We start from the raw sequence: 19,985 nt of genomic DNA on the forward strand, positions 1-19,985 counted from the left end.
GCCTGGCCTCTTGGTTGGCGTGCCTGACTTCTGGTCCTTGTTTCCCTGGTCAAGGTGCCTCAGTCTTTCAGCCAGTGGAGGAATCTAAATCCATTGCCCTGGGCTACTTCTTACCAGCATCCCTTCAGTTTGGCATGTGGCCCCTATAGTCCAGTTCACTGGTGTGGCTTGTTTCCCCTGGCGCCCTCTCATGGATCTTAGACAGTGCCCTGCTGCAGGTCCAGGTTCCTTTGGGCGGGGCAGCCGTGAGTTTGGTGAAACGAAACCCCACAATGTCTCTGGGCTGCAGTCACCCAGTTACCTCAGTTGCTGGAGGCTCCTAGGTCTCCTTCACAGTCTCCCTTGGCTGGGAGACAGAATGTGCTCCCTGGTGGCTGCTTTGGCTGGCAGGTTAGTGATCCTTCCGAGGGTGGTAGGGTGGTAGCTAGCGCCTGCTTCTTCGCCAGTCAGCTCTGAACCGTCCCAGCTCTCTCCTTTTCTCCCCCCTCCAGGCTTGGTATTGGCTGTAGGCATAATGGGGTGGGGTTAGCTGGGCCCAAAGGCTCACCTTAACCCCTGTTGTGCTGGCAGGAAGTTTCTCTGCTTCATCACACCTCCCAGTTTCTCTGACCAGCTTGCCAAATTCATTCCAAACTTGAAATGTTGCGATTTATTTTTTATCTTGTAGATTTCCATTCCTTCTGAGCGCCTGACTGGGTCTTTCCTTCCCCAGCTCTGCCTGAATCCTCCACTTTGTACAGCTGGAGCTGGTTCCCTACTTCTTGGTAACCAGGCAGGGCTTTCTACACTGTCACACTCACCTTGCTAGAGGTGAAGAATTTCTTTCTGTTGTTGCAACAGAAAATTAAGTATTATTTGTATTGTGGTAGCAGTTGGAGACCCCAAGGCTACACTGTGCTACACCCCAAACAAAGTCAGTCCCTGACCTGAAGCACTTACGATCTAAGCCTGAGATGAGAGACAACAGGTGGATATCACAAACAACTGAGGGAGCACAAGAAAATGTCCCATAAAACACACATCCTTGTGAGTGGGCAAATTTCCATTTCAAACAGACTCCCCAGGAAGACCTTATTTCAGCCATAATCAGAATCCCATATTTCAATCAAATTTACCACTAGTTACCATCAGTTGAATGGCTTCTATTTGTGTTTTATTGATTTATGGTCCAGTTTTACAGCTGCTCCACATATGAAGCTCTCATTGGTTACTTCCAGGACTTAGTGGCTGCAGAATTGGGCCCTTATTGGGCATTGGGGAAGCTGCAGGTCTATGGGCTGTTTGCAACCTGCTCAGGACACAGAGAAGAGGGGGTCTGATGCTGAACAGTGAACGGATTTCACTCAACCCCAGCAGTCCACCTCACTGTTTTTAACAGATGTGGGGTTTTTACCTTCCTGTGATCCACCAGGCAACTACAGAGACTATCATTGTTAAGCCATCCTCCCAAAATGAATGTCTAAGCAGTGCAGAAGGGTCCTCTTCCTTATAGTTTGTCCTCAATGCACTAAGGTCAAGAGAAGTCAAACTCTGAGGGAAAACCTTTTTCAACCCCAAATGGGGATGTTCTATGCAACATCCCCCTAGTTATATGTAACCTCCTTGGAGTGACATTTCTGGGAAGTCCACAGGCCTGCTCCCTCCCTCCACTTCCTCTAACGAGATTTGTATTTAATTTGCTCCTGTATGTATCTGATTCAGAATTTTATAGAAAGATACATGTAGAACCAGATCAGTAGTGACTGACAGCTACCCTCTGATGCTGCTCAATGGCATACATGCTCATTGCAACTTTTGTCGTCAATCTTCAGGAAGCCAAAGATTCAAAGGTCATGAGGAATAAAGTAACTGACAGTGGGTCTCTCCAGTTATGGATTGAGGCATATTGGCTGGGCAGCATCTAGGGTCTACTGGTCCTGTGGATAAATTGGCCCTCATGATCTGGGGTCACCAATCCACTACCTGGCATAAGACACAAAATTTCACATAATAAAAATAAGTGTGGGTAAAATTTACAAAAACACCTCGGTAACTTTGCTTCCAGTAGGATTCAGGATCTTAAGTCAGCTAGGTACTTTTGAAAATGTTACTGTCTGTTCAACTTCAAGCCAGTGGATTCTCAAATAGGAATAAATCTAGGGCTGTCAATTAATCGCAGTTAACTCACGCGATTAACTCAAAAAAATTAATCACAATTAAACAAATTAACCGTGATTAATCACAGTTTTCATTGTACTATTAAATGATAGAATACCAATTGAAATGTATTACATATTTTTGGATGTTTTCCTACATTTTCAAATATATTTATTTCAATTAAAACACAGTACGCAAAGTGGACAGTGCTCACTTTATATTATTTTTTATTACAAATATTTGCACTGTAAAAATGATAAAAGAAATAGTATTTTTCAATTCACCTTATGCAAGTAATGTAGTGCAATCTCTTTATTGTGAAAATGCAACTGACAAATGTAGATATTCTTGTTACATAACTGCATTCAAAAACAAAACAATGTAAAACTTTAGAACCTACAAGTCCACTCACTCCTATGTCTTGTTCAGCCAATCGCTAAGATAAATAAGTTTGTTTACATTTACGAGAGATAATGCTGTCCGCTTCTTGTTTACAATGTCATCTGAATGTGAGACCAGGCATTCGCATGGCACTTCTGTAGCCGGCATTGAAAGGTATTTACATGCCAAATATGCTAAACATTCATATGCCCCTTCAGAGGACATGCTTCTATGCTGACAACGCTCGTTAAAAAAATAATGCATTAATTAAATTTGTGACTGAACTCCTTGGGGGAGAATCATATGTTTCCTGCTGTTTTACCCATATTCTGACATATATTTCATGTTATAGCAGTCTCAGATGATGACCCAGCACATGTTCATTTTAAGAACATTTTCACTGCGGATTTGACAAAATGCAAAGAAGGTACCAATGTGAAATTTCTAAAGAAACCTACAGCACTCGACCCAAGGTTTAAGCATCTGAAGTGCCTTCCAAAATCTGAGAGGGACGAGGTGTGGAGCATGCTTTCAGAAGTCTTAAAAGTACAACACACTGATGCAGAAACTACAGAACCCGAACCACAAAAAGGAAAATCAACCTTCTGCTGGTGGCATCTGACTCAGATGATGAAAATGAACATGCATTGGTCCGCACTGCTTTGGATTGTTATCTAGCAGAACCCATCATCAGCATGAACGCATGTTCTCTGGAATGGTGGTTGAAGCATGAAGGAACATATGAATGTTTAGCATATCTGGCACATAAATATCTTGCGACGCTGGCTATAACAGGCCATACGGACGCCTGTTCTCACTTTCAGCTCACATTGTAAACAAGAAGTGGGCAGCATCATGTCCTGCAAATGTAAACAAACTTGTTTATCTGAGCTATTGGCTGTACACGAAGTAGGACGAGTGGACTTGTAGGCTCTAATGTTTTACACTGTTTTATTTTTGAATGCAGTTATTTTTTGTACATAATTCTACATTTGTAAGTTCAATTTTCACGATAAAGAGATTGCACTACAGTACTTATATTAGGTGAATTGAAAAATACTATTTCTATTGTTTTTTACAATGAAAATATTTGTAATAAAAATAAATATAAAGTGAGCACTGTCCACTTTGTATTCTGTGTTGTAATTGAAATAAAAATATTTGAAAATGTAGAAAACATCCAAAAATATTTTAATACATGGTTTTCTATTATTGTTTAACAGCGCAATTAATCACATGATTAATCATGATTAATTTTTTAATTGTGCAATTAATCACGATTAATTTTTTAATTGCTTGATAGCCCTACATAAATCTAATGAAATGAAATTCTCTGTAGAAACTTTTCACCTAAATGTCTTTACTGATCAGGCAACTAAACTAGGTTTACGTCTGTTATATTTTGATTCACAACTGAGTGGGTCTCTTGTTAAGGGATTATTGAATTCTGCAATGTGCTAACATGCCTACATCGCATTCAAAGCATTCACCGTGCCAGTGCTAGTTTGGTTTCAATGGCCTTTGATGCTACTCGCTACGCGCTCTCAAGTAGCTCCTGAACAGTTTGTTTGTTGCCTGCTGTTTTTGACTCACCATATGTTCCATACCAAGCACATTAAAAGAGGAAACAAACATAACATTGTAAAAATGCAACGCTCTCAGAGTCTTTCAAATGTGAGTCCAACAGTCTGTCCCAGGAGTTCAGGCAGTCCCTTGATCTTGCCACAAGGTGTCAGACCAGACTTGTAGCTCTCTCAACTGGAACTGAAAGCACCTTTGGTGATAGGTTTTTACAACCCACAAATGCTATTTATAGGGAAGCACCAGCCATTTCAACACGCAGGCTTCACAGACCATAAAGAAAGGCGACATGCCCTGGAACAGGCAGGGCTTGAAGGTGGTTGGCAAGTGCTGATATAGTAAGTGTTTCTGCTGTATTTTCTCCTAGTGAATTCAGAATATGAAATCATAGCTGCTACTCCAACCCTGACCATGCGAGTAGTCTCTCTAATAACAGCTCTGCAGCTCTGTGATGCTTCTCTGAGTCCCCATGCGATTCACTCAGCATTTAAAATGTTATCAAAACTCTCGTGTGAGCAGTAACACAAGACTGCATGGAAGCCAAGCAGAGTGGGGAATACAGTAGCGTCACTGTGGACTGGCAGCCTCAGAGATGGCAGAGTTCTCATGCCAAGTACTGCAATCCCAAGGCTTCTAGCACAAATTTAAGAGTAACCAGGCGGCCATATTAGGGCTCCACTCTTATCTGCTGTCATGGGGGCCTTGCACCTAGCCCTGAAACATGGTCTGTGCCATTTTAGTGTAGAATAGCTAAATATCAAACAAAGAACTCGACAAGCTGGGAGAGCTGAGGCTGGGGAGGGCAGGAAGAGCCTCAGAGTGCCCCCAGGGGTAGCAGTGAGAGCATCTGAATCTCTTTGCCTGGTCCTGCAGTACACAGCAAGAGCAGGATTACACTATACAACCAACTGTAGCAGCTGAAGTAGGGGGCTGTGCAGAGTGATGTTTCCCAAACAAACTCCCTTCCAAAGTCCTCTCAGGATGGGAAAACATCTTCCCCTACCCACACTGCCTCTAGCATTACACATGGAACCATAGTGGTCTGTGCCCAGGGAAGGCAGGGTGCCAATTATCAAGGTCAGGAGGGTGTCAGGAATAGGATAAGGCACAAGGGACTGGTGCATACGTTGAGAAGAGAGCTGCCCACAGGCCCCAAAGTGACGGCGTGAGGCCATGCTGTCTAGCACAGCAGGGATTTCACGATTCAGGGAAAAGAGAGCTGGGGAATACATTTAGCATAGTTTCAAAGGTGACATTTTTCTTCTTTTGGATTGTTGCACTGGGACAATGGTAGCACAGCTTTGAAATATCCAAAGGGTCCAATATTATGGTGCGAGGGAAACTGAGAACATAAGTGGGGCAAGTATATAAGGCAAGTCCAGCACAGAGCGGCTCGTACGTCAAATGGACTCTGTCCATTAGTAGCACATCCTTATTTCTATTGTAGAATATCTGCAATCATTTCGTAACCTTGACCATTCTGAAAACCCAAAGGAATCCAAGTGCTTTACGAACCCGTTCTGCACTTGGGGACAGATAACCTGGTACAGATCCCATTAAAGGCAGTAGGATGAGGCAGCGGTCTGGTTACTCCTGCAAACCCCTACTACTGAAGAGACGCCCTGATCCTACAGGCTGATCCATGTGGGTGGCCACTTAGGGCATGTTTACGCTGCAGTTAAACACCCCTGGCTGGCCCCTGGCAGCTGCCTCAGGTTCGTGGGGCTGGGGCTGCGGGGCTGTGAAATTGCTGCGCACTTGTTTGGGTTCAAGCTGGAGCATGAGCTCTAAGCCCCGCACAAGGTGGGAGGGACCCTGACCCTGGGCTCCAGCTCAAGCCCAAACATCTACACGGCACTTTTTAGCCCCACAGTCCAAGCCCTGCAAACCCGAGTCAGCTGAACCAGATCAGCCGCAGGGCTGTCATTCCAGTGTAGACGTACCCTTAGTCCCAAGGGGAGCCCCGGTAGAGCCAACAGAGCTCTGTGCAGGAGCAGAGCCCCCAACCCGTGGCTCAGCTTGCAGGATTGGAGCCCTAGTACTTACTGCTGTAAATAGTCTCCCTGGGGTTACTTGCAGTGGTACGCACTATGCTGGCAGCAGGTGTTTGCTGATCAGGCCTGTATATATACAGTACACACAGCATCACTGATGTGCAGCCACCCCTGGGGTGGAGAGTGGTAGCTCACCTGTCAGCCAGAAATGGAAAGATCTGAGCTTTTCCTCTGCTGCCCTCTACTCAGCCTCCTCATAACATACACCCAGTGGTGAGCTGGAGCCAGTTTGCATCGGTTCACGCGAACCGGTTGTTAAATTTTGAAGCAGTTTTAGAACCAGTTGTTAACCCACTTCCCTGCGAGGAGGGGGCCCTGCGGCTTTGATGGGCTCCGGCTGGGAAGTGATGTAATTCCTCCTCCGGCCGCTGGGGGTGCTGCGCTGCGGGAGCCATGTGGGCCGCCACCTGGCCCTGGGCACGGGCCCTGTTGCTGCTGCTGCTCCCCCGACCCCTGGCCCTGGGGCTCCTGCTGCTGCCTGGTGGGTCCCCGGCTGCTCTGCTGGGCCTGGGCTGCGTCCTGCTGCTCCAAGATGCTCTCCCCATGAGTACCCCTACCCGCCATCTCCAGCCAACCCCTGCCGCACCCCCCTGCCCGAAGCCAGCCAGCCACGCTGTCCTCTGTCTCCAGCCAACCCCTGCCGCACCCCCCCTGCAGCCCTGTCTGAAGCCAGCCAGCCCCACACTCCCCTGTCTCCAGCCAGCCCCGCACCCCCCTGCCCTGTCTGCAGCCAGCCCCTACCTCCAGTCAGCCCCTGCCTTGCCTCCAGCCAGTCGCACACCCCCCATCTCCAGCCAACCCCGGACCCCCTTGCCTCCAGCCAACCCCGTACCTTCCTGTCTCCAGCCAGCTCCGCACACCCTGCGTCCAACTAGCCCTGCCCCATGTCCCTGTCTGCAGCCGGCCCCACATCCACTGGTGCCCTGCAGTTCCCAGACCAGTAACCCTGCACACCTGCTTTAATGAGGGGGGCAGTTGGGACCCACACATTCGCACACCCTAGGGTCACCAGACAGCAAGTGTGAAAAATTGGGACAGGGGTGGGGGGTAATAGGAGCCTATATAAGAAAAAGACCCAAAAATAGGGACTGTCCCTATAAAATCAGGACATCTGGTCACCCTAGCACACCCCTAGGGAATGGCGGGGACCCACACATGTGAAACGGAGCTCATTTCTAGTTCCGGCCCATCTTTTAAAAAAAGAACTTTAGGTAGGGTTAACATACATCCGTATTTTCCCAGACATGTCAGGCTTTTTGGTTCTTAAATCGCTGTCCGGGAGGAATTTTTAAATTTTTAAAAATTCCTCCCGGGAAAATACGGATGTATGGTAACCCTATTGGTACAAAAAAATACATACTGTGGCACATCCCTTAAATCAGAACTTTTTATAGGGAACCGGTTGTTAAGATTTTGGCAGCTCATCACTGCATACACCCTTGGATTTCAGCGGCCAGTGCAAAAAAGCTAAACCTAGCATGACAGCTACCCCTACAATTCACCACTCCTACACCCCTCATCAGCAAAATCAACATCGGGGGCTGATGTTTTGAACAATTACAGTATTGCCAAGTGGGGAGGTTTTGTGCCTTAGTGCACGAATACTTTTGTGGTGTGTGTATTTGTCCCCTTCTAGTTAACACCATAGACACCAAGGGCTGAACATCTGAGAAGGCTTTTGGGGCTGCAGTCTCACCTGTGTCTTCAGAAGCCCAGAAATCTTGAGTCCCAGTGTAAGGGCTGGAATGCTGTATTTATTCTCTCCCCACTTCTGGCTGCCTTGCTATTTTCCTGTAGCTAGTTGCAGCCAGACTGTGGCAGACATGTGGCAGGTGGAGTGTCTCAAACCATGACAGACCTGAAGGCTCAACCAATCAGACCATAGTAACTGGAGGAGGCCGTGGGGTAATCATCATGGAAAAAGCCTTTGAGAACTAGAGAAAATTGGTAGTTGAGTGACCACATCAGCCAGTGGAGCAGCAGAGAGTGAAAAATCCATGAGTCTTCAACCGTGAGGCCACTGATCATAGTATGAAACATCCAACACCCACGGCGGCACCTTATGTTATGGCTAGGAAAAAATAGCCCAGAATGGCAGGCACAGAGTCATCCAAGTGTAGATGGGTCAGGCATTCTGGGAGTCCCAGACAGACTGAGCTGAATAGCTCTGGAGATAAAAACCACGCCACACGAAGGAGCTTTAAAACAGCCCCGTTGTTTTAGTGGAAAAGTTACTGAAATAAGGGGAAAACACACAGATCAGAAAAAGCACCGAAAACTAAAGAGAGGAGGACTGAGAGACTCTGTGGAATACAGCCTGCCCCAAACTCGACTGTTACAACAACAATACACAAGCTGTAGTAGAAATATGTATACTATTAGCAGGAAGAAAATGAGGCACCTCTTATTGACTGTAATTAACCAGCTAGTTACTGAGTAAGCAAAACAAATGAACCACTCCCTGCTATATCTTATATGATAATGGATCACACACAATTCATGATCCAGGCAAATCCTTCTCATTCACCTCACTGTACTGTATGCAGAGAAGCAGACCTACTTTCTTCTGGGCTGTAATTACTAGGAAGCAACAAATATCCAGATATCCCCTGAAATGACACCATTGGTGAGCCTCCCACCCCCTTGGCCCAGACACTCGGGCCTACATTTTCAACACTGCCCATTAATCTTTGGGTGTCTCAATTCCTGACTCTCATGCTTGACAGACATCTACATTTCTGACATGCTGAGCACCCACAGCTCCCATGGAAATCACCTGATTGCCCAGTGCCTCTGAAAACTGGGCTCCTGCTGTCTGATGCTGGATAGCCTGAAATTGAGATGCTCAAATTAGCGGACACTTGCAAATTGAGGCCTATGTCTATGGTGTCCAGCTGGATTTGCAAGTTGTAACAAACCAATTGGAAGGGCATACCATTTTTATGATAAGGCCTGGCTGTAACAGGAAAACATATTTAGCATGGACAGTTTTCAAATCAAGCTAAATAACAGACATCGGGATCAATGGAATACGCTTCCCATTTTTTTTAAACATTTGAGTAACTCAATCTTTTCTTATAGGCTCACCTTTGGAGTAGGCCCGTCAAGCCCCAATTATTGCAACATGTCCCTCCTTCTAGACAGGTCTTTAGCACACATAGGAGGCTGAGGGCAGCGTGGCCTAGAGCAATATTCTTCCTGACCTGGAAGGAAAACAGTCTAATGGGTGACAAAAACAGGGATAACTAGAAAAGACACCAGGCTAACCTTCAAAGGGCGGCCCAAAGCAGATAAAAATATTGTAGTCTGGGGACTATAGAATCATAGAATATCAGGGTTGGAAGGGATCTCAGGAGGTCATCTAGTCCAACCCCCTGGTCAAAGCAGGACCAATCCCCAACTAAATTATCCCAGCCAGGGTTTAGCTATGGCAGCTCCAAGACTCTCAGTCCACTAAGAATTTAATCTTTTCAGATGTCAGAAATACCTTGTGCCCTAAGGTACAGGGCTAGGTGCTGGGAGCTAGCAATTCCTGACTTTCAAGCCTGTGTGTGTCAACAATTGTGTAACCTTCAGCAAGTCATTTAACCTCTCTCTCCATTTCCTCAGCTATAGCATGGAGATAACTTACCTATATTGGGGGCAATTAGTTCCTGTAAGACTGTGTGCATAACACTTTCAAACTGTAATGCTTGATGAAGGAATCACTGGGTGAAATATATGGCCTGTATTATGCAGGAAGTCAGAGTGGATGATCATAATGGTCCCCTCTGGCCTTAAAAATCTATGAATGAGTCAGAGTTGGCTGCAAGACTTTGAGAGGAGGGACAAAGAGAGAGAACTGGAATCTGAGCAGAATATGGATCTTGGGCTTCCACCAATCTGAACGCTAGACTATCTGTCTGTCGCATTCTAACTTAAACACTCCCAGATGCTGTATTGCAGGTGATATAAATGTTATCTTGCTCTGAAAAGGCTGCCCAGTGTCACAGCAAATACTTACTGAAATGCACTGCTCCCTAAGAAGGTAAAGTCTCTCTCAAGAGTCTGACTTCAGTTGTACTTGCTACACAAAGCCATGGAGAGAAGCAGGGTTGCTGGAACCACAGGCCTGCCCTTGTATAACAGTGTGGATCCTTGGGGTCCAGCATACTAAAGGGTTTCAGAGTAGCAGCCGTGTTAGTCTGTATCCGCAAAAAGAAGAACAGGAGTACTTGTGGCACCTTAGAGACTAACAAATTTATTAGAGCATAAGCTTTCGTGGACTACAGCCCACTTCTTCGGATGCATATAGAATGGAACATATATTGAGGAGATATATATACACACATACAGAGAGCATAAACAGGTGGGAGTTGTCTTACCAACTCTGAGAGGCCAATTAATTAAGAGGAAAAAAACCTTTTGAAGTGATAATCAAGATAGCCCAGTACAGACAGTTTGATAAGAAGTGTGAGCATACTTACAAGGGGAGATAGATTCAATGTTTGTAATGGCTCAGCCATTCCCAGTCCTTATTCAAACCGGAGTTGATTGTGTCTAGTTTGCATATCAATTCCAGCTCAGCAGTATTGATATGGAATATCAATATCATTCCATATCAATATCATTGATATGGAATATCAATATTTGCTGGAATTGATATGCAAACTAGACACAATCAACTCCGGTTTGAATAAGGACTGGGAATGGCTGAGCCATTACAAACATTGACTCTATCTCCCCTTGTAAGTATTCTCACACTTATTATCAAACTGTCTGTACTTGGCTATCTTGATTATCACTTCAAAAGTTTTTTTTCTCTTAATTAATTGGCCTCTCAGAGTTGGTAAGACAACTCCACCTGTTTATGTTCTCTGTATGTGTGTATATATATCTCCTCAATATATGTTCCATTCTATATGCATCCGAAGAAGTGGGCTATAGTCCACGAAAGCTTATGCTCTAATAAATTTGTTAGTCTCTAAGGTGCCACAAGTACTCCTGTTCTTCTTCATACTAAAGGGGTTACTCCAAGGGGACTGTTTAGAGGCCAAGGCATAGCCCAGACTCTGAATTCATGACAACTTTCTTCCAGTCCTCTGTGACTTTGTCCGTGTTCTAAGACTTGATGAAAATCAACTTTAATCAGCTCCTTGTACAGCTCTTTTAAAAGTCTTGTATGCATGTTCTCTGCACCTGCTGATTTAAAAAAATATCTAACATTTTAGTAGCTGCTGTATTACATCCTCCTTAGTTACTTTGGGAATTAAAAATGTTTCATCATCACATGATATGGTAACAGGGTGGCTTGCCCCTTGAGGGCTAGAGGCCTGGGGCAGGCCAGCCAAACCCAGTTACTAAGTTCAGACTTGAACAGGGTCCATCTGATTCTCTTATAAAGGAAAGCAGGAACCCTGGGAGTGGCGTGGAGAAGAGGGATGTTCAGGGAGACCCGAGTGGAATACAGAGACTGCTGGGAGTGAGTAGACTCCAGTGGAGAAACCTGGGACTTGGGGAGTGAGGCAGAGGCAGGAAAGGCATGGGAGTGACCAGAAAAAGAAGTACGCAGATAGGTTTAAGAACTTTATTTTGAATGTTTGTTAATTTAAATAAATCTGAACCCGAGAAGGGGTATGAATGGACAAAAAGGTCTGCAAGTTATTTAAGGAGCCCCTTGAAGGGGGATACTGAGGCAGTCTGCCTGTGGGGCCACCCTGAGGCCACAAGAGGTCACGTACAAGTTAGCCTACACTATTACAGATAAACTTATTTGGCTTTTTCCGAAATATAGAACAGAAATATTTATTGAACACTTCTGCCTTTTCTGCATTATTATTGACAGTTCTACCATTTCTATCTAGCAATGAAACAATACCATTATTAGGATTCCTATTGTTCCTAATATATATTAAAACCCCCTTATTGTCCTTAACTCAGCTGGCCATACATGTTTCCTTGTGTCCTTTTGCTTTCCCTTATCGATGTTCTACATTTTCTAGCTTCTAATTTATATCTATTACTATCTACTTCCTGCTTTTTTCCATTTGTTATATATTGCTTTTTATTGATTATTATACTTCCCCTGTAAGCCAGGCTGTTTTTTAACCAGTATAGCCTTCTTTCTTGAGTGTGGCTTTTTGGGCATCTAGTAAAATGTTCTTTAACACTTCCCACTTATCATTCACATTTTTCTGTTTAAATGTTTTCTCCCAGCTGATTTGGCTCCTGATTGTTTTCAGCTTTGTAAAACTGGCCCTTTTAAAGCAATATATATATATATATATACATATACATATACATATTTAAAACTTGAGTCAGCCACATTTTTTCTCCTGAAGCCCTGGGTCCATGTGTATAGCCCACTGTGGCAGATGTGTGTATCATTTCTCACACTGTTAGGTGCACATAAGTGTGGGGAGGATGCTTTCCCACCCACACTATGTCTTGTGAGTGTTCTTCTAGCATCCCTTTGTTTCTCTATCCGTCTGCTTACTCCCCAGCAGAAGTTAGCATAAAAACAGCTATCTGTTAAAACTACAAATGCAAAGGAAAATACAAAAAATCAATTCTAACAAACTTTTACAGTGCAAGTCTGATCAAAATGGGTGCTCACAAAAGACACTAAGCCAACATAAGGAGGAATGCAGCATAAAACTCTAGCGAAGCAGTTTTCTTTTCATCTTTATCCCTCAGTGCATTATTCTAGCGAATACAAAGCCCCAAAAAAGCAAGTAGAACCTGGCGATAAAACAAAACAATGCTTAACTCCTGGGAACACCATATGCTCTTTAAAAAATATCTTTAAAACATAATACAATATTCTTGGCAAGAAAGTCCTATTCTTGAGAACTTTTACTTTAGCGATACGCCAGTCCACCCCTTTTTTCTCCATGAGGCTGTATCGTGAACTTTATGTCAGGAGTTTGAACAATTTTTTTAACATTCCACATGAAACTACAAGGAAAGTAAATGAGGTCACAGAGTAAGGAACCATCAGATGCTGAATCCCACAGTACACAGGGTAGCTATGAAGACGTGATTTGGCAAGTACTGGTTTCCAGTGGTAAATAGCACATTTTGGCATCAGCCATGCCTTGAGAGAGCACTTGAAAACTTCCAGGAATGACATGCCAGACAATCTTCCATTGATGCAGTGGTGTGGTAGCTGCGTTGGTTCCAGGATATTAAAGAGCCAAGGTGTGTAAGGGGATATCTTTTTTTGGACCAACTTCTGCTGACCTGAAGAAGAGCTCTGTGTAGCTCAAAAGCTTCTCTCTCTCTCACCAACAAAAGTTGATCCAATAAAAGACATTACCTCACCCACGTTGTGTCTCAAATGACAGACAATCACCGTTTTATTACTCTGTACTGTCACTCAGATACCCTGCTCTCTGAGATATTTACAGTAGGAACAAGTGTATTCAGAATTGATTGAGGGTTAATGATTTTTCCAGTTATTTCAAACATTGTTTAATATTCTATATTTGTTGTATATTAATATGAATCATCATATTGTGGATATTTGAGTTATTTTTGACAAGATCAATTAAAACTGACCCAAGGAAGAGCTCTATGTAAGCTTGAAAGCTTGTCTCTCTCAGCAATGGAAGTTGGTCCAATAAAAGATATTAACTCACTCACCCTGTCTTTCGAATATCAATTAAGCTTTTTTAAAATAGAAAGTTTTCAATTTTTCTATTTCTCGTTGCAACAAAACTGAGCAGAAAGGCAAAGGAAGAAAAAACTCCTTAGGACTTGTGTTTTTGTTAATATTGCTGAGACTAAGTACATGATCAACATACCGTGGTCTATCTGAGCAGGTGGCTTTCCTAATCTGCTCTAAAACACAGTCCACGTAGAATGAATGATCCAAACTCAACCCTTTCCTGGGATTTGACTTTATTAACAAGGACAATAATAAGATGGAAAAAGCTCAACTCAAGCCTTCTCCCCAGGCTTGACTGCTCAGTCCACACTCATACCCTAAGTGGCCACCCACACTGCTCAGTCCACACTCTGTTTCCTTTTTTTCCTCAGACTTAGGATCTCACTCTGAAGCCTGTTTCCTTCCTTTGTATTTCCTCAAACTAGCATTCCAGTGTAAGACAAACACTTCATGTGGGAGCAGAGTCTCTGAATATAAACAGGGATCTAAGAGGTAAAACTTTTACAACCTAAAGTTTTCAGACAGGCGCTATTTGCAATGGCCTTCCCTTCAACCCAAATAATAGATAGGTTGTTTCAGAGATGGTCAGAGGAAGAAATGAGGGGGCATATCCATATTTAGACATTCTGAGTCTATTGTGTCTCCTGTATTTTTTAAGAGCTGAAGCTCAATGCTGATCAAAGTTTGAGAAAATATGGTGGCTTTTAAGAATGCAGTGATCATGAGCAAGAAAGCCATCTTTTAGTAACACCGATGCAGCTAGCGTGTCCAATGTTGCTGGAGTGGAGGACCGGGCTTTAAGACTAGATGCCAGCTTTGTTTGAAGAACGTGACTTCAAATACCCCTGGAGTAAGGAGATGTGAAATAGTTCAGAAGACTGGCTATGTAGTGGGGTTTCCCAAGTGGTATCAAATACTTGGAAAAAATTACTTAAATTCCCTTGTTTGAATGGTTTGTATGGTGAATGCAGCAGGCTTTCTCCAGAAACACTATGCACTAATATTTTAAATTATATAAGGCTTTTACTCTTAGAAAGAAATGGTTTATAAACCTCAACTGAAACTTTTCATTTCTGTTCCCTGATAAAAAGAGCATTTCCTGAGAAGATCAGAAATCACTGTTATTCTATGCAGCAGCTACAAGAATCAAAAATCCCAAGATGAAATCAAACATTTCAGTGATTGACAGTGTGGACATTTGAACTGTTTAGTTTCTCTATTTTTTCCTCTTTCAGCTACCAAAGTTGTGAGACTAGAGAAATCCCAAAGCTGTTTTCTTTTAAATGTATTTATGAACTTGTACAAGTGAAGAAAACTTAGCATATCTTCATACTACCCGTTAGCTTTTCACAGATGAGCCAAAGAAAGTGATTTAAATTATTTATGTATTTCAAAAAGGCTCTTCCAGGATAACTAACAAGAAACTTGCTTACCAATAGAATTTTGTAACAATTTTGGGGAAGGGCGGATGATCGGAAAATGCCAATTCATCTATATGAAAACTTTTAGTGGGAACGTTATCAGTCTCAGGGCCAGGATGGAATTTCAGGGAGGCGGGGCAAGAGGAGAAGACAGACAGACAGACAGGCACACACAAACCAACCCCCACCCGAATAGTCTAGTGGTTAGGGCACTCACCTATTGGCAGTTCAGGAATGGGGTGCTCTCTGTTTTTTTCATGACAACATTTAGAAGGTCTTGGTTTTGCTCCGATAAGGAAGAAAAACAAATGTTAAAATCTTGAAAAAAAATGTAAAAAACGTAATTCATTTTCTCTGGCCAGCCCTCCTGAACAACCTTCATGCACTATATGCCCTCTACAGGCAAACTGATTATTTGAGTGCCCAATAGTTTGCTTCAGACGACAACAGAAGAAAAGACATAATGGGGTAAATCCTCAGGTGGTGTGAATCAGAACAGCTCATTTGACTTTAAAGAAATTCATTGGAAGCGATTGACTTCAGTGGGGCTGCTTTTAGATAACCAGCTGAGTATGTGGCTGGCCCATGGTCCCTGCTCCAAATGTACAGTGTAAAAATTTCAAACACACACAAGTGACTTACAAGACACTTGGGATAGCTCAGTGGTTTGACCATTGGCCTGCTAAACCCAGGGTTGTGAGTTCAATCCTTGAGGGGGCCACTTAGGGATCTGGGGCAAAATCAGTACTTGGTCCTGCTAGTGAAGGCAAGGGGGCTAGACTCAATGACCTTTCAAGGTCCCTTCCAGTTCTAGGAGATGGGATATCTCCCTTATTTTATTTATTTTATTTTACTTTAAGACTCAAGTTCCTTTTCAAACAAGACTCAGGAATCTAACTCTCATTGAAAGTCAAAAGGACTTAAGTTCCTAAAAGCGCTTCAATCCAACTGACTCCTAAGTCTCTTCTGAAAATCAGACTTAGGTGCTTTTGAAAACTTTACCCACAGTCTAATAATCATAGCCCTCAGGACAATACTTCCTTTCCTCTGCCTGTTCATGTCTCCCATCCTTTTCTAGTCTTTCCCTAGGACACGTGTTATTTGTGTTGTGTTTCCTTGAACTTAGGTATAAGCCCTTTGGGGCAATGACCATGTCTTTTATTGTCCTGTAAAGAACCATGTATTATTATGCGACTAGACAAATAACACTTTCTGGAATAACAGTTAGGTTTAACCTACACTCAAGTGTTAAAATCCTCTATGAATGCTTGTCAGCAGTGTTACTGTTCTGTGGACTTTACTTTCTGGGATTGGGGTGATTAACAGAAAGGTGAACAAGAAGCCTGGTCTTGTCTGCCTTTCCCATACACACTAGAACTTTTTTGGCCCAGCTATTCAAGGTTGCTATGTCTGGCCATGCAATAGTGAACATCACTCACACCCTCTTCCCTGACTTTAGGCCCTCAAAAAATTGTGTCAGCACATCCAGGCCTAATACTGAGTTGCCAAAATGTGCACGGACTCTTTCCATGTTATAGTGCAGCTCATCAGTCCATATTCCCCATTTTTGTTAGACATTTCTCACTGTTGCTTCTCTAACTCCAATCCTGAAACATGCTGAGTACCTTCTCCAGCAGCATATTGAATGTCTTCCACTTCCATTAAATGGCAGCCACTCAACAGCTTTCAGGCATAGGCTTGACAGCGTAAGCTGTAAAGGGCAGAGTCTGTCTACTAAAACTGTGTCTCTGGTATCCATGGGGATATATGAACAATAATTGCCATCTCTTGCAGAATTGTTTAAAGTGGCTGACAGATGAGTCCTGGTGACCTCCACTTGGAAACAGTGAGACCTTTCATACTGCGAGGACTTTTCCATGTATTTTGCAATCAACCTGATCAGATCCACAATGGGTTGGCTGCCATTGTGGAGACAGATCTGTGACTAGAGGTGTCCTCTGACAGAATGTCAGTTATTTTTACTCACTTAGGTTCTGAAGTCAGTGAGGAAGCTTGTGCTTTGGACCCAGATCCCTCATGGTTCATAAAAACAAGTGGTGAAATTAATGGCTGAAACTGTTCAGACCAACTTATCGGAGAATAGGCTGCTTCCTGTACAGAAGCAACTGCGAGCAGATTCCGATAATACTGATTATTAAGGGTAATATTATCTTCACATTTTAGCCCTGATGAGAACAGACCTGTGGTTAAAAACAGCCAAACAACAAACCTCTTATCTTTTGTATCCTTTTTAAAAGCCAAGAGAAACTCCTATCACAGTGTTAATAATAGTTAATGTAAAATAGAGTGTTCTCAGTGATAAAGTATTTAGTAACAGTTAACACATGGGATCTGAGATACTGGCCTTGCCTTCTCTCTTGTTCTAAGAATAAGGAAATAGTGCTGCATTTTAGACACCTTGGTGTGGCAATTGTTGGTATATGTTTTTTTTTTAAGTGGTGACAATGCTAGCAGGCCAGCCGGATGGTCTAGAATTTGCATCATGCACTAACATGCATGGGAAGATTCAAAATCATCCAGCACTTCTGGGTTTGGCAGGTGCACTGTACAGAAGCAATAGGAAAGGAAGCTCCTTGAATCACTTTGTAACATTGCCTCTAGTTGTATGAATATATCAGAGGGATAAATACAAGGGAGGGAGAGGAATTATTCCAGCTTAGTACTAATGTGGACACGAGAACGAATGGATATAAACTGGCCGTGGGGAAGTTCAGGCTTGAAATTAGACGAAGGTTTCTGACCATCAGAGGGGTGAAATATTGGAACGGCCTTCCGAGGGAAACGGTGGGGGCGACGGACCTATCTGGTTTTAAGATTAAGTTAGATAAGTTTATGGAGGGAATGGTTTAATGGTAAAACATAGTAGCCAAGGAAAACCAAGCAATGGTACGTAAATAGCATAATGGCCATCAAGGGTCAGGCTAGAGACTCTTGCCTACATGCTCGGGGTATTACTGATCGCCATATTTGGGGTCGGGAAGGAATTTTCCTCCAGGGTAGATTGGCTGAGCCTCTGGAGGTTTTTCGCCTTCCTCCGCAGCATGGGGCAGGGATCACTAGCAGGAGGGTCTCTGCCGATTGAAGTCACTAAAACACAGGATTGGGGACTTCAACGGCAGAGTCCAGGGAAGGGTCTTGTGGCCTGCAGCATGCAGGGGGTCAGACCAGATGATCATAACGGTCCCTTCTGACCTTAAAGTCTATGAGTCTATGAACTGTAGTATTAATGAGCTCCAGTGGAGGTTGCATCCTATTCTGCCCAGTTTCTATGCAGAAGAAACTGAGAGAAGTGTATGGTGGGAAGGGAAAATAAATGAGTGAAAATGTAAGAGACTGGAAGACTTAGTGCTCAAAGAATTCCCCAGGGAGGAGATTGCTCATCATACACAACATATTTCAGCAAAACATTACCAGCAAGGTACAGCATTCATTCCTATCTAGAAATACATATCTGACCCTGGAGCATAACCCTTTGTAATTACAAATAAAGATGTATAAGCAATAATTTTAATGAAGCAGAAAGCATAAAAGTCTCTCTGCCTGCCTGTAATGGAATGGAGAGCTGCAGCCCTGGCACGTGGTGAAGAGATGATATCAGAGGATTGCCAAGGTAACCGAGGATGCAGACGCAGCATCTTCCAGTTTGTTTAATCTGACAGCGAGTTCAGCTGGGGACAAGATACTGAGAGTGCTGCTGTTTTCCTCCAGCTCAAAGGAAAGATCGTGGTGGAATTGTATTTGACTCTTCCCCCCAGCAAAATCTCCCACTCAGCCCATTGTTATATCCTCCTACAATATTCTTCTCTCTCTCTCTCTCTCTCTGCCCCCCTTCTGTTCAGACAACATGCAGACAAAGTCATCTTCTTTGCCCATCCATTTGATCTCCACCTCTTCATGGGGCTGTAGTGAGGCCTGCTTAATGTTTTTAAAGTGTTTTGAGGTTCTTGGCTAAAAGGAGCTCTTGGAAGTCAAAGTATAGTTTTTATTCCTGTTTCTTTCATGACAAGAGGGAACCCTTGATACCCCATCCCACTTTACCAACTGTATGAGAGCGATCAGGAAGCAATGACTCATTAATATAAACATGGAGAGACGATTATTTTATAATTTTTCTTTGGCTTCCTCAGAAACAGCCTTGTTACAGATGTATTATGCTTGTTAGGAGAGGTCCATGACCACGTGAAATACGGCCATCAAAGGTAATGCTGCTTTTGTTCACTTCCAGTCTCTCCCGTGACCCCTTCAAAAGGAGCTGGCAAACAAGAAGGAATAGAATCATGGTTGTGGGAAAAAACTCAAGACTGCCTTGTTTCCTGCCCTAGACATACTGTGAACCATTGTGCATGCCACGGACATGCTCTTTTAGGACCGAATTCTGCCCTCAGTTATATATAACTTCCACTAAAGTCAGTAGGAACATTATTTGGCCCTAAATATTCTGTACACTAACCCCACTGAAACTGTGACCTTGCCCAAGATACAAAAATTAGTTGTTACTGTTAGCATCTCCGTTCAATTTTTACTACTATTATAGTCCTGAGGAGCTGTGGTTTACATGGCCACAACATGCTTTTATCGAGTAAAAGGGCCATCCAAAGATAGCTTTTCAGATGATTTTTAAACCTGTTTCACAGGATGTATTGCACTCCCACAACTTTCATAACTGACATGTTGTGCTGTTCACTGTATCAGGCATATGTATAAAGAACACTGCAGGTAAATCCAAGGAAGATTATTCTTATT

The sequence above is a fragment of the Malaclemys terrapin genome, chromosome 5, assembly GCF_027887155.1.
Source record: "Malaclemys terrapin pileata isolate rMalTer1 chromosome 5, rMalTer1.hap1, whole genome shotgun sequence".
In the NCBI taxonomy this organism is placed as follows: domain Eukaryota; kingdom Metazoa; phylum Chordata; order Testudines; family Emydidae; genus Malaclemys; species Malaclemys terrapin.